Source organism: Pinus tabuliformis, chromosome J (assembly GCF_031772625.1).
Source record: "Pinus tabuliformis cultivar Carrire ecotype Pingquan chromosome J, CPIR1, whole genome shotgun sequence".
In the NCBI taxonomy this organism is placed as follows: domain Eukaryota; kingdom Viridiplantae; phylum Streptophyta; class Pinopsida; order Pinales; family Pinaceae; genus Pinus; species Pinus tabuliformis.
The window spans coordinates 493,255,318-493,271,361 of record NC_142295.1 but is presented as its reverse complement, the minus strand read 5'-3'; positions in this window follow the sequence as shown (position 1 = coordinate 493,271,361).

The window sequence follows — 16,044 nt, the reverse complement described above, 5'->3', positions numbered from 1 at the left end:
AATTTCACATGCTGCTTCCCATGCTGAAATGTACTCGACTTCTGCTGAAGAAGTGGCCACTGTAGCTTGTTTCTTACAACTCCAAGATACTGCTGCTGATGCCATGTTCATTAATTAACCTGATGTTAATGCTCGATCATCAATATTCCCAGCAAAGTCGGCATCAGAATATCCACCAAGTACAAAATTTTTAGTCTTTGTGTAAAGAAGACCAAAATCTTTTGTTCCTTGGATATATCGAAGAACTCTTTTGGCTGCATTCCAGTGGCTGTCTCGTGGTTCCTGCAAAAACGTGAAAGAATACTGACTGCATAAGATAGATCAGGACGAGTATTTGTCAAATAAATCAAGCTGCCAATCAACTGTCTGTAAGTTGTATTGTCCACCTTTTCCCCCCCTTCAAATTTTGAAAGTTTCAAGTTTTGCTCCATTGGGGTGAGAACGGGCTTGCAATCTTGCATGCCAAAGCACTGAAGAACCTCTGTTGCATACTTACTCTAAGAAATGAAAATATGATGTGGACGTTGGAAGACTTCAACTCCAAGATAGTAGTGAAGTAATCCCAAATCTGTCATCTTAAAACCTGCATGTAACTCCTTTTTCACCTGTGCAATATGATCATCATGATTGCCAGTGATGATCAAATCATCTACATACATAACAAGAATGACCAGATATTTTCCCTGTTGTCGCACATACAAAGTATCATCAGATTCACTTCGTTGAAAACCAACTTTCTTAAGGTAGTCATCCATCTTTGCATACCAAGCCCGGGGAGCTTGTTTTAATCCATATAAAGCCTTAATCAATTTGCAGACTTTATGTTCTTGTCCTTCAATTTCAAAACCTGGTGGTTGGGTCATATACACTTCCTCCTGTAAATCTCCGTTGAGAAAGGCACTTTGACATCCATTTGATGAACTTTCCATCCTTTCTGAGCGGATAATGCAAGTGATAATCGGATGGTGTTCCATTTAGTTGTAGGAACAAAAGTTTCCTCATAATCAATGCCTTCCTGCTGCGCAAAACCTTTTGCGGCAAGTCGTGCTTTATACTTTTCAAGTTCTCCCTTTTGATTATACTTAATTCTGTAAACCCATTTGCACCCTATGGGTTTAACATTTGCTGGACAATCAACAAGTTTCCAAGTGTTGTTATCAATTACTGCTTGATATTCTTCAACCATAGCCTGTTGCCATTCTTTATGTTTTATTGCTTCTTTGTATGTGGAAGGTTCAGTAAAATCATTTGCTATCAAGGCAAAATTTCCTTCACTTCTATGTGCCCTTCTGGTGCCGGTTTTATTCTGTTCATCAGGTTTTACATCTTTCAAAAGTTGAACTGCCCATTTTGGAAGTTGGTGCTCACTTGTTTGTGCTTCTGTAAAGTCTCCATCATTGTATAGAGGATTAATATAAACTGATGTTCGTCGTTCAGGTGAAGAATGTGGAGAATCACTGTCAGAAGAACTGCTACTGCTTGGAGATGCGGACGAACTGCTAAAAGATCCAGATGATGTTGTTGATGTAGATGGACTGGATGACTCATCTAGAGGAAGGAAAATCAAGTTCATACCAATTTGGTGAAGTTGGTTGACTTTGCATTTTTCCATTTCTTTTACTTCCTTTGGTTTCTAACTTGTGAAGAAGATTTTCAATTTCTTCAGCACTCTTACTCTCTGTTTCATCAAAAATGGCATCCCTGCTCATAATGAATTTTCCATTGGTTAAAAGACGATACCCTTTCTTCTCATCAGAATAGCCAATCATTGTTCATTTGAAACTTCTTGAGTCAAACTTAGTTCGTTTTTATTTTGGAACTAAGGCATAACACACTGACCCAAAAACTCTAAGATGTTTAACTCGAGGTTTGAAACCAAACCAAGATTCATAAGGTGTGATTCCATCTAAAGAAGCAGTTGGAGATCTGTTTCTTAAGTAGACAGCTGTATGGATTGCTTCTGCCCAATATGTTGGACTTAACCTTTTGAAAGTTAACATGGATCTCGCCATGCCTAACAAAGTGCGATTCATTCTTTCGACTACTCCATTTTGCTGTGGAGTGTAAACATTAGTAAGATGTCATCTGATGCCATTTTCACTTCAATAAGTTTTGAATTCATTTGAGGTGAATTCTCCCCCATTATCTATCCTGAGAGTACCTATCTTTTCTTTGACTTCATTTTCATCAAGTTGGCGAAAAATTTTAAACGTATCAAATGCTTCTGACTTGTTCTTCAAGAAGTAAACCCAAGTCATTCTGCTGAAATCATCAATGAATAGTAGGAAATATTGGCAACCACCAAATGAAGTTTGTAGTGGACCACAAACATCACTGTGAACTAGTTGTAGCCGCCTATTTGCACGCCATGAACTTGTTGGAAAACTTTCTCGACTTTGTTTGCCATAAATGCAAGCTTCACATTTTGCATTTTCCCTTTTGAATGTGGGAAGTCCTTTAACCATTCCTTGTTTCTGTAATTGAGAAAGACTCTCAAAATTCAAATGTTCATATCTTACATGCCATAGTCATATAGGTGAAATACATATAGTCACTGCCCCTGCAAAATCAGAATGCCTTGGAATAACTGTCCCTTTCATCCGTAACCGTTTTCCATCTTCATAACCTGTCATGACTGTTTTCAAGTTCTGTTTGATTGAATTAATCTTGACTAAACCATCTTCCATAATCACCTGATGTCCTGCTTGTCGAATCGTGACTAAAGAGAGCAAATTTTTCTTAAAACTCGGTACATACCATACATTGGAAATCATTTTTTCTCCAATTCCAGGGAGAAAAACTTTTACTACTCCTTTTCCATAAGGAGTATGTTTTGTATCATCAGCAAGAAAAATGGAATTAAGTTGGCAATCTTGAAAATTCCAGAAAAAATCACGTCGACAAGTCATGTGCTGAGTTGCCCCGGAATCCAAGATCCAGGCATCTTCATAGTCACTTCTAAGATGGGATGAAAGTTGTGATGCTGGTGAGGAAGTAAAAACATATTCTGAGTTATCTTCATCTTGATCATTGGCAAATTGCGCTGAATGCTACTGAAACTTGGGAATTTTATTAAGTGAAGTTCGACAATCTTCAGCATAATGGCCAACTTTGTTACATCTTCGACACACAATTTGACTTAAGTCTCTTCCTCTTCCTGAAGATTGTCCTCTGCCTCTGCTTTGACTTCTATTTTGAGATTGTCCTCTACCTTGACTATTATATCCTTGTCCTTGAAAATTGCCTCTTCCTTGGTTGTTTCCTCTACCTTGAAAATTATTTCTTCCTCCTCTGTTAAAATTGTTTCCTCTGCTTTGGCTTCGACCTCGATTATGTGCTGCGTGATTCTGATTCCCTCTACCTCTGCCTTGAGAACTGTCTGCTGGTGATTTACTACTGCTCGCGTCTGTGAGAAAAACATCTTCACCAACTTTCTTCTTCTTCCCAAAAGTTTTATCATGTTGACTCAACATTTCACAAAGCTCATCAAACTTTAGTTTCTCTAATTTCCCAGTTTCTTGTAGAGTCTCTAAAAAATGTGTGTAAGAAGAAGGAAGTCCAGCAATTACAATTGCTACCATAAAGCTATCATCAATTGCGAGAAAACCAGCATTAATAATTTCCTGCCTAATATTCTTAAGTCTTGAGAGATATTCAAGAATATTGCCGTCTTCAGTTAATTGTTGCAACAATTTTAACTGTAGATCAAGCTTCTTTGATTCGGGTTGACTACCAAAGAGGTATTTAAAAGTTTTCAAGGCAGACCATGCATCTGTATCATTTTCTATATGGACATACATTTCATCATTCACAGAAGATTTAATAAGAGCTAAGGCTTTAGCATTCTTGACTTCCCATTTTGCTAGTGCAGCTGCATCTGTGGGTTTATTCGGCTTAACATCTCCATCACATATACCCTACCATAATTCATTGTAAATGAGAGTGCTTTCGATGAGATGATGCCATGTTTTATAAGATTTGGTGCCTTCAAGTTTGTCGGAATCAGAAAACAAATTAATCAACTTAGACATTTTTAGCATTGAGACTTCACGCCATGAATCAAGCTCCAAAAAACTCAAGATGCACAACACACAACGCAAACAACACGATCTATCGGGCCTTGGCGTTGACCCTCGAATAGTCATCAAAACAGGAGAAAATTGACTGAGCTTTGCACTTGGCTCTAGTCAATTTCTCAAATTTTTACAAGGAAACTTTCAAAATTTGATTTTTACAATGGTGCTTTTGCACAATCTGGTAAAAAAAATTTACCCCCCCTCAAAGTAAAAATACTTTGAGTTACAATGTGATGATCCCAATTAAAGAATAACTTCTTGAAAGCAAATTACCCAACACACCTTACTTCTCCAATTTACAAATTACAAATAAAACTCTTTATTACTCCAAAAATTTCAAAAATTTCAAAACACCACCCTTATTACTCCATGACATGGCTTTTAAAAAAATACTTTTAAAAACCTCAATTATCACTCTATTACAAAGCTTTAAAAAACACTTTATAAAGCTCACTTTATTTGTCACCAACAAATTCTTCCTGGTAAAGATGTTGCTGCATTATTTAATCGGAAATCTGGGCTTATTGTATGCAGCAGCAAAAACAAGCATGGGGCATTTCATGTTTTCCATACTTCTTGCCTTATAGATTGGGTTCTCTTGTGTGAATCAAAAATTTGGCTATCTCACTTGAATGGCAACAAAGGCACTCGGAAAAGTAGATGGTCTGTTTTTGACCAACGGAATAGAATTTGTGGTGTGAAACAAATCAATGGATGCAGGGGCAGCAACAGCAATTGTGCTTCAATTTTCTGTCCTCAATGCCAGGGCACTGGTCTCAAAACAAGAAGTGCTCAGTTGGAGGTTCCACGATATAGGCTTGCACAAATATTCTATTGGATATTGGAGTTAATTCAATCTCGGAAGTTGTGGATTGATCATCCTGAACAGCTGCAAGAATGTGCCACTGGACTTTTATTCCGTCCTTATAATATTTGATGATATTCAGTTCATGAATGGCTGTTGGATCGACCTCAAGCAAGCGTTCAAATCCAACAGGCTTCCGGATTGATGCTCACCTCCAGGCATCGAACGCGGCCTCCTCCACGCTGCTGCAATTTCACGTAGAGATCTCATAGCGCTCTTGCAATCATTCATTGATCAATTTATAATCAATTATCCGTACTGCGTGAATCTTTTGCTTCCTTTTCTAGTCCAAAACGCTTTAGACCCAAGTTCTTTGGCGCTGAATGGGTTCTTACAGATTCTGTCGGGGGTACGATTACTGGTGTAGAGCGTTATCGATCATATGCTGAGCAATTCAATGGAGTTTTTCGCAAACTTGTAGAGCTGGAATCTCCTCTTCACATCCACTGCAGCATTATTGGAGCTCCGATACCACAATAATTGCAGAAGTGTCCTCAGACACGTAATTTTATTAATCAGAAGAAAAACAATTACATAATTGATTTTGCAAGAGTTTACACCCGAACAACACAAACACTCTTGCAATGAGCTATATATAAGCTCCATGCCCTAACTACCTCTAATTATGGATCACTTGTTAAATAACAAGTGTCCATTTACAATAAATGCTATTCAAACCATCTAGCTAACTAATCTCCTAAAATAGAGCCTAAGATACGACACATTTGGAGAACCATATCTAGTTACAACAATATGCTAATTCTAAAAGTCTCCATTAAATAATTAAACATTCTAGAATAATAACAATTAATTTAATATCTTAAATTAATAATTATTTTATTCTAATTTTATAACCTATGATAAAATTGTAATTTTGGATCATCTAACAAAATGCTAATGGTCCATGATTTACCAAGTCTTTGTAGTAAAAGTAAATTAAATATTTACTTTTGACTAAGGGGTATTACAACACCATATATTATTAATAATATTATGTTTACATGTCATTTGTTACCTTCATATTACATAGTAAAGGAATTACATATATTTTCCTACTAAAAAGTAAATTATGTTGTTTTGCTTTAATTAATTTATCTCTTTATATAAAATTGATGTAAAATTAATAATGAAATTGAAGTATTTTATTTATGGCTAACATAAGAACATTCCCCTACTATGACAAAAATAACAATAAAAAAATTACAAAAAATTATATTGAGAACATTGATACTCACCTCAACGAAAAATATTGGAAATTATATCCCACTTAGCAATACATAGAGAAGATTAATCCAAAAACACATATTTTCGAAACAAGATTATAGAAAATAACTTAAGTATAAACATTCATAAATTTCTACAAAGTTGCATAAAATGTAGTTGTCTTTATAACCTCATAAGATAGCAGAAAAATGTTACAAATTGATCCATGTCGATGTAGAGAAATATTGGATTGGACGACAGGGTCATTGCCTTGGCAAAGAGGGAATCAAAATGAAGATCAAGAAGGGTTAAACTTGTAAAATGGATTTTGGGAGGACTTGAAAGAGAGACAAAATGGAGCTGAAGGTCACCATGAATTCGAGTGAAACAAATTTTTCAATCTAGTGGTGAGTATTTTTCCCCTCAATTTTTTTCGTGTAATGCTGAGTGGTTAACTTGGCCAAGAAGTTTTAGGGTATACTAGCATAGCAACCCAACAAAAGAATAGATGTAGTTTATTTTTTTGGGTGGTCAAATGTGAGGATATCCATATAACTGTGTAAGATTCTTGGTACAAGTGATTTGTCTAAGTTATTATGTAGAAAACACCCATGGTTTTAAAAGGTGTTGGATTGATATACACAGTAGCACTATGACAAAGAGAGTGTGATTGATATACATCTAACATTTCTAGAGTCATGGTACAAGCAATTTTACTAGTTTATTATGTAGACAACATTCATAGTTTCATAAGGAGAGGGTGGTACAAAGCCATAAAAAACAATAATAGAATATACAAAGCAGGATTAATCTCTTGTTTTGTTAAAAACCATAAAGCACTCTAGATGCTAGTTCATAGGACTTCCAATTGAGGTGTTTCTTGGTGGACTTGAAACAATTTTTTGTACTTGGGGGGAGGAGCTTCCAGGCAATCAAGAAGAAATTACCAAGGAATGTATTGGTTCAAATTGTTGATATTGTTGGCTTTGGATCAACCTCCGATGGTGTCATTTATGCCCTTGTGTGAAGAAAACCTAATTGAGGGATATTAGATTTGATTGCAAACACTTTTTCCTCTTAGTGTTGCTCCATTTTTCCTAGTGATCGGGTTTTCCGCCATGCATTTCGATCCTTGGATTGGAGTAAAAGCTCAATGAAATCCAAATTTGAAATAAGATACATTAATTAGTATGTTGTTGGCTGGTGCAATCAGATGTGAAACGCATCTACATGTCCTTAATGAATTAAGGAAAGCATACATGGTATGAAAGTCTTTACATCTACCAAATAATATTGGGGATCCTGCTATAATGGCTGACCACTATATTCTCCTCATCGCCATCAACGGGAAGTGTTAATCTCGATTCTTCACCAAGATTGATCAAGGGTCTAGTACAACCAACATGCATTTAAAGTGGAGTGGCCCAACTGATAGTTAACAATTGGTGTCCGATCATAGATATTGTGTAATCCAAAATAACCTTCCAATTGGACAAGACAGATCAGGATATCTGAAAATTCTTGGGATCAACTAATAAAATGTAGGAAAAACATTCCCACAACTATTAGCTGACACTAAATTGTACATCAAACCAATCACTAAACTCCATCGAAATTCAAAGGATTGGTTGTCAACGGACATTACAAGTCAGATTACTCTGTGATGCTACCTCACACAGTGACTCAAAAAAGGGCCACATTGGTTGCCAAATCAACTAGTGGGACCTGTCTCAAGTGCTCACTGTTGTGGACTAGTCAAAATGACACTCAGGATTCAACAAAAACTATGTATTTCCCACCTCCATAATTAATTGGCTGATTTCATGGAATTTTTTACCCTCCCCTCTTCCTCGGATGAGGCGGCGTTGGTCAATATCACTATTCAGGAACATTTTATTTACTTCCAGACCATTCTGCTAGAGGAATAAACTGCAAGGAAGTGACATCATGATCATCCTAAAGCAATGGATACTCCTAAATCATTGGAGCATCTCCCTCGAAATCCTCTTATTCCACATAAAAACAAGGCTATTAAAGTAAATATTCTAACTTAAGGTATGGTCATCAAGGTGGAGGGTTACTGGGAGGAATCCACTAAGCTTAAAAATCAGGCATTGGTTGGAAGATGGGTTTTTAGCCGATTAAATGACTCCCAAATAAAAAGGTGAACGGAAACCTGGTGGCGACCCCTTCTTAAATACCAACCTCATATTAGCGCCCCTCAAAATAGATGGTACGCCTTTAATTTTGTCTCGTCAATGGATGTTGATATCATTGTAGACTACCCCTGGGTCAAAGGGCATGAATATTTATCATTACAATGATGGACATTCGACTTTGATCTCGTCATCAACTTGCCATAGACGAACATCATTTGGGTAAACCTCCCTGGTATTCCTCTTGAATTATGGACTAGGAAAGAAATAACATATACTGCAAATTCCACAGGAAAATTATACTCCCACGATCAAGGTAACCTTAGAGGCATGGAAAAAATCACATTGTGGGGCTTGATATAAAGATCGCTCATTGGTGGACTCCCAGTTGAAATTGATATATATTTGGGACCATGCTTAAGGGAAAAATCATTGACTACTCATACATCTGATTTCGATGAATCTACTGCCACGGGATGGGCCACCTGATGACTCATTTCCCTAACAGGATTTCAAGGGCTTCTAGACACCAAAATTTCTTCTCTATTAGTGAACATGAGAAGATATACTTCCACACTCTACTATCCTTCATGTAGGTTGTATAACCCTTCTCCCTTCTCTCCAAATTATAACATGATCGCCCCTTCGCACCACTCATCTCTACAAAGTAATCCTATTATACATCCATTTCCCTTTACTCTCCCCACTTATCCATCACTGAATCAGTATACTCACTGTTCTATGTGACAAAAATATCTATCATTGTCATGATCTTCATCATCTAACATCCACCTAAACCTGGTTATTAAATCTTCCTCACTAGTTAAACACAAGCCATTTCTTCCTACCTTAAACAATCTCATTGCACCTCCTCCACAGAAACCTCCAGATGAAGTGGCTTCCTTGATGGTACCCCAATAAACCAATGAGTCATTTGTTTCCTCCCTTATTAACTTTGGGGCTCCTTCTGGGCAAATGTTCTCCCCATTTTTAGAAGACATGGAGCTAGAGACACTAATCCATGAAACCCAAATTACTATGAAATCTTTGACTATCAAAAACCCCTTCTTTGATAAAAATGTTCCTTGCCACGTCATAAAAATGAGACCATACAAAGTAAAAAGGGGAAAAACACAAAAAAATCCCCAACTACAACATAGCCCAATCTAATCTTTTGGACCATTTCCAAGAGCTCCCTGTCAGCCAGACCTCATCCAAAACCACATCTTACAATACAGTTGAAAAATTGGTAATAAACTCTCCCAAATCTCGGGTCCTTAGAGTAGGGCCTCATAAATTTGACCTTCCAAAATGCCTATTATGTCTCTTAACATTTGGGGTTTTAGATCAACCCAAAAAAAAGATCCCTAAAAATCCTAATTGGCATTCACAACCCAAAAATAGTTTTTCTCCAAGAAACAATGACTTTCAAGGATAGGATATACATATATCTATTTCAGGTCTGTCCAAATTGGAATATATGTGCAATGAGTTCATTTGGATTATCTGGGGGTATGAATGCAATGTGGAATCCATATCTTTATAAATTTAAGGATTTTGTTTCACCTATGGTTTTACTTATCACGGGGGTTCAAAGAGGTACAAAAATTCATCTTCGAATTATCAACATATATGCCCCCTACTCAAACAACAAGATATTCTAGAATAGGGCAGAACAAAGTGCCTTCCTTAATCTTTAAGCCTTGATTCTAGTAGGGGTTTTCAATTTCTCCTGTGACTCTTCAGAAATATTTGGCTCCCTCTTCCATCGAGATCTGTTGGGGACATATTTCAATGGGATATTCAACCTGAAATGCCTCATGGATATTAAACCAATACCTATTAGGCCAACATGGAGAAATGGGCTCTGGGGTTCTCAAAGAATAGAAAAATGACTTGACTGTTTCTACGTTCAAGAAGCAACTATCAACAAGCTAAAGGATTTGAAGTCATTGATCGTCCCAAATAAAATTTCAAACCACTTTCCTATCCTATTGAAATTGTATGAAGTACAAGAAAAAAAGGCCCCTCCTCTTAAATTCAACCACTTATGAACTTATGACTAAAGGACCCAGATTTAATTGACCTCATCCATTCTTTCTGTTGGATCCATTTAGAGACTCGAGCTCCCAAAAGGTGGATGATATTAACCAAAATTTGAGAGTGTTGAAAGAATCAGTAGGAAAATGGGATTGGGGTAAGGAGGCAGATCTGATTAGTGAGTTAATATGGATCAATAAATAGGTCAAAATATTGGAGAATCCATCTCATGCAATTTTTTTGTCTAGATCTCGCAAGCATGAGATACTTCAATTAGAGATTTGTAGAAAAAAAAATATTTCTTCACTAGTATGAATAAATGAAACAAAAGAGTCATATCATGTGGATTTATATAGGAGATAAGAATAACAAGTTTTTCCACAAACAACTAAACAAGACGCAACAAAGAAACTCTATTTGGAGCATCGAAACTGACGCAGGAGAGAAAGCTACCTCACAAAAGGACATTGAAAAGGAATCAATGAGCTATTTTCAAAATATTTATCAATCCAAAGAGTAGGTACCTCTTAGAAAATAGTTGGAAATATGTGAGGTGACTAACACAAAGGATAATTTGCAATTGGAATGCCTTGTCACAAAAGATGAAGTCATATCAGTCATAAAAGAAATTGCTATAAGAAAATCCCTGACCTTGATGAATTAACCATTTAACTCTTCCCACACTTTCATGATATCATGGTTGCGAAGCTTACCAAAATGGTGGATAAATCTTGTTGTCTAGTTTGGGTCTCTGGTGCAACAAATGAAACTTCCATTACCCTAATCCCAAAGGTTCCAACTCCTGTCTCCTCAGAATTTCATCCAATATCATTGTGCAAAACTATTTAGAATCTCATCTTAAAAACCATTGCAAACTGACTCAAGCAATTCTTGTCCAAACATATTTCTATTAGAGAATTTGGTTTTTTAGAGCACCGACATATTCATGATGTTGTGGAAATTTCTAACGAGTGTCTTCATTCCATTAACACCTCTAAACTGGATGCTTGGCTGATGAAAATTAACCTCAAAAACACCTTTGATTGTGTTAAATGGGATCTTCTATGGATGGTCCTTCATAAAATGGGTATTGATCTCAAAATGATAAACTTGATAAAATCTTGTGTCAAGAGTGCAACATTTGAAATATTTATTAATGTCTTCCCTATAGACTTCTTCTCAGTTTCCAGAGAACTCCAAAAAGGTTGTTCTGTATCCCCTCTCATGTTCCTCATCATCATGGATGATCTTCCCAGAAAAAATTCAGATGCTTGTGAGAACAACCTCATTGTTGGATGAAAAATCATTGACAAGGTCCCCCTCACCCATTTAATGCTTCTAGATGACCCACTAGAAATTGGGAAATCCTACCCTATACAATGGCAGATGCTTCATAACATCCTTTCCTATTTTGGACTTGTCTCGAGACTTTTCATGAACTAGAAAAAGCCTTATTGATTTCCTGTGACCGTGGGATGGAATGGATTATGGAGATTGTCAGTTCTTCTTAGGTTAAAGTATCCGATTTGGATGATTTTTTCCAGTATCTTGGTTTCTTTCTAAATCCAAATGGATACAAAACAAATATTAGTATTAGCTTCTTCTCAAATTGGTTAATCGGCTTAGCCAATGGTCACATTCATGGATCTCATTAAGCAGATGTCTAGCTTTAATCAACTCAGTGCTTCACAACATTTTTGATTACTCAATGCATATTTTTAGACTCCCCAAAGGAGTTATCCATAAGATCATCTCAATAATTTATAGATTCTCGTGGTATGTAACATAGCTAGATCACAAATTTCACTTTGTCAGTTTCGATACTCTTAACATTCTGGTTAATAAAGGCAACTGGGGTTTAAAAGACACCTCCTCTTTCAATCTAACACTACTCTTAAAAAATATTTGGTGATTTGTTAGAAATGATGCTCTCTGGAGTCAAATTATCAAGGCCAAATAACTTCAAAACAAAGATGTAATAGGCTGGATTCGTGTTGCTGCCCTAGATCCTCCCAACATCTCTTCTTCTATGTGCAGCCTTCCCGTCATTAAACCTTGGTTTTTTTGGAATCTTAGATGGGAGGTTGGCTCCATGGAAACTTTTAGGGGCTAATATTCGCAAGTGGGCTAATTTTCCATAAGTTTTTCAAAAAACGATTCGCCAATTTCCTTTTTTTTCTAGAAATAATTTGCCCAAATTTTATCATATGAAATTCTTTTATCTTGAAAATTGTCGAAATTGTATAAAGACTATATATAAAACTATTAGAAATTTGAATGTTTTTACAAATATATCAACAAACATTTTCTAATTTGCAATTTAGGGACTAGTATTATTCGCCAAGGTTTCTAAACTTTAAGACAACTTTTTATCCTTAAAATTTTCTTTGGTTGGCTCGGGTTCTTCTTGTTAGATTGGCTTGGACACTGCCTCTAGTATGACAGGTCCACATTTACTTTATCCTCCTCTTATTACATTCTTGCACTTTCATGGTTATTTTGGGATTAAATAAATTGCTTAAGCTAATCTTTCCTCTTCATCTTTTATTCATTGGAAAGATGCCACCAAATTTGAAATTTCTATGACACTCACTCTGGAATGGAATCCTACATAACTAACCTCAATATTGACGGGATGTCCTATCAAAAAAATAAGATAGGTTATTTTGGTTATGTGGCCCTCAATAGGGAAAGGTCATTGTTCATGAGGCCTATGAGATCATCTACCAGCCCTCCAAACAATTACCTTTTTTCTTTCGGCTAGCTAGATCCTGGAAATGCAATTCTCTGCTCAAATTTAAATGCTTCTCTTGGTTGGTGGTGCACAACAAGATCTTGAATTGGGAAGTCCTTATTAAGAGAGGTTATATGGGACCAGTTTGGTGTTGCCTTTGCTCATCTGCTAGAGAGGAATCCAACCACCTCTTTCTTCATTGTTCCTATGTCTCTTTTGTTTGGACTTGTGTGCTACATTTGATCAACTCACCTGTTGATTGGGATAGTTAAAATATTGTCTCTTGTCTGAGCATTTGGACTGTGGATCATCAATTTCTTAGCACATTGGCCTTCTTCATCATTTAGGAAATTTGGCAGACTAGAAATTCCCTCATTTCTTACCATATGTTTCCTGACATCTCAAAGTATAGTTCTAGAATTCACTCGTTCTATCTTGAACACTCCTCCAATCTTCCCCCTACTCCCAAATGTCCGCCTCCTCCTTGTAGTATCCAGTCTAACTTTCTGGTTGGATTTTTTGATGAGACCTCCTCCTTTGGACTCTGTGGTTGTGGAATGGCCATCCATCTTGGTCCCCGAACATTTTACAGATTCCACTAGCACTGTGGAAAGGGGTCCCACAATAGCGCTGAATTACTTGCACTCTAGGGAGTTCTGTACTATGCTACTTAGATGGGCCTCTCGAATCTCTTATTTTTTGGAGAATCTAAATATGGCATGGATTAGGCAAATGAAATAGTCTCTCTCAACTCTACAAATATTGATTCCTGGAAATGTAGAACTCCACCTTTGATCAACGAGTTTCACTCTAACTCTATTTCACATATCTACGAGATCCAAAATGGCGAAGCAGATTATTTATCCTATGAAGGTTGTTGTTCGGAGCTTGCAAGATTTTTTCCTAGTTTTTTGGTTTTGGCTCTTTGCAGGCGACAAGACATTTCACAATCTAATTTTTGGTAGGAGGCTCCATCTCCTACACTTTGTTTTCTTTTTGTATCTACCTCCTCTGTTTCTTTAATAGGTCTTTCTACAAGTTCATATTTGCTTCTACAATGGTGCATCTTGTCTCTTCACTATTAGGACTCTTTGGTTGATATGGAGGTAAACCATAGAGATTGATTCGATATTACTCTAAGTAGGCTCCATCTCTTGCACTATGTTTCGTTAATTGGTATGTGCACCCTGCTCTTTCTCTGTTATGGTTGTTTTTACTTATATGGAGGTCGCCACCTCTGTTTAGTTAATAAGTCTGTCTGCAAGTTCATATTTGGATCTTCACATCTTGTCAACATACAGATAGAGCCGATATTGCCGACTTAAAATCTCTAATCTCTAGATTATGTATTTGTTGGATCATGTTTTCTCAGGAACATTGTACTTTCATTATTATCAATGGAAAACTTTTTCCCCATTTTGAAGAAAAAATATTCACATTGAGATTTATGTTAAAGAAACAAAAAAGACAGTATCTACATCGCGGAAAACAAAATAAACCTTTTATTTTTTAAATTAAAAGTATCATTGCACACAACATAGTAGCCTAACACTGATTTTAAAATACACGAGGACACACTTTGAAATCCATGAATAAACAGATAAACTAGCAAAAACACATTTACTTATGTGGTTGATATACACCGATAGGCATATATGAAACACATATACAACCACATTTATCAATGTGGTTGATATGAACCAATAGGCATATATCCTCCACTTACCACATTAATATATGTTAGATGTATTTTTTTAAAGGCTAATTATTTATCATTATTAATAACTATATAAATAATAATAGCCATATTATTTTTTATTTATATAATTATACTTATTATAATGTTATTAACATTATTTTGTATATTAATATAATATTAGTTATTACATAAAATTTTGCTAATATATTAATAGTTATATTTAAAACTATAATATAATTCACATATAACATAATAATAAAATTTAGTTATTATTAATAATATGTATTTATCTCTACAATTATGTTATTGTCAATAATTACCATATATTTATTAATATAATTTTCAATATATTTTATATATTTAACTAGAGTATCTTAATAATATTAACTATAGACTATATATTAAACTAAAATATATTATGCTATTACTTGGAATGAATATATATATATATATATATATATATATATATATATATATATGGGTTTATTATTTACTATTTATTTATCAATTATATATTAGGGGTTTAATTATTACTATTTATTAAAAAATATACAATATTCGTTTTTTCTAATTTATACTAATTATTGTTAATTAATTAAAACTAAGGGATTTATATTACACCCAATGATTAATATTATAAGCCTTATGAATAATATTATACTCTAGAAATATGAAACTCTAGATTAATAAACCAAAGAGATTGGTAATATAAACCTACGAGAATAATAAACCCAATGGGTAAATACTAAAACCAAAGGGATTACATACCCAACAGAATAATATTACACCGAAGGGATTAATATTATATACCATGTGTATATAAACCCAAAAATAAATATTGTAAATCGTAGAATTATCATGGTTTACAATGATTGATTTTCATATTGAGACAATCTTTGTGACAATGCGATGTTGCACCATGGTTGACCATGATCGATTTTCATATGCAGAAAAGTTTTGTCAAAATGCAACATTGGACCATGGTTGATTTTCATATTGACAAAATATTTTTCACAATGTGATGTTGGACCTTGATTGACCATGATTATAAACCAAGAGGATTTATACTAGGCCCAGTGATTAATATTATAAAGCCTATGAATAATATTAAAAACTAGGAATAAGAACCCTTGTATTAATAAACTCAAGGGAATAATAAACCAAAGGGATAAAATATTATAAACCCTAAAATAAACATGGTTGACCATGGTTTACCATGGTTGATTTCCATATTGAGATAGTCATTGTCACAATGCGACATTGGACCATGG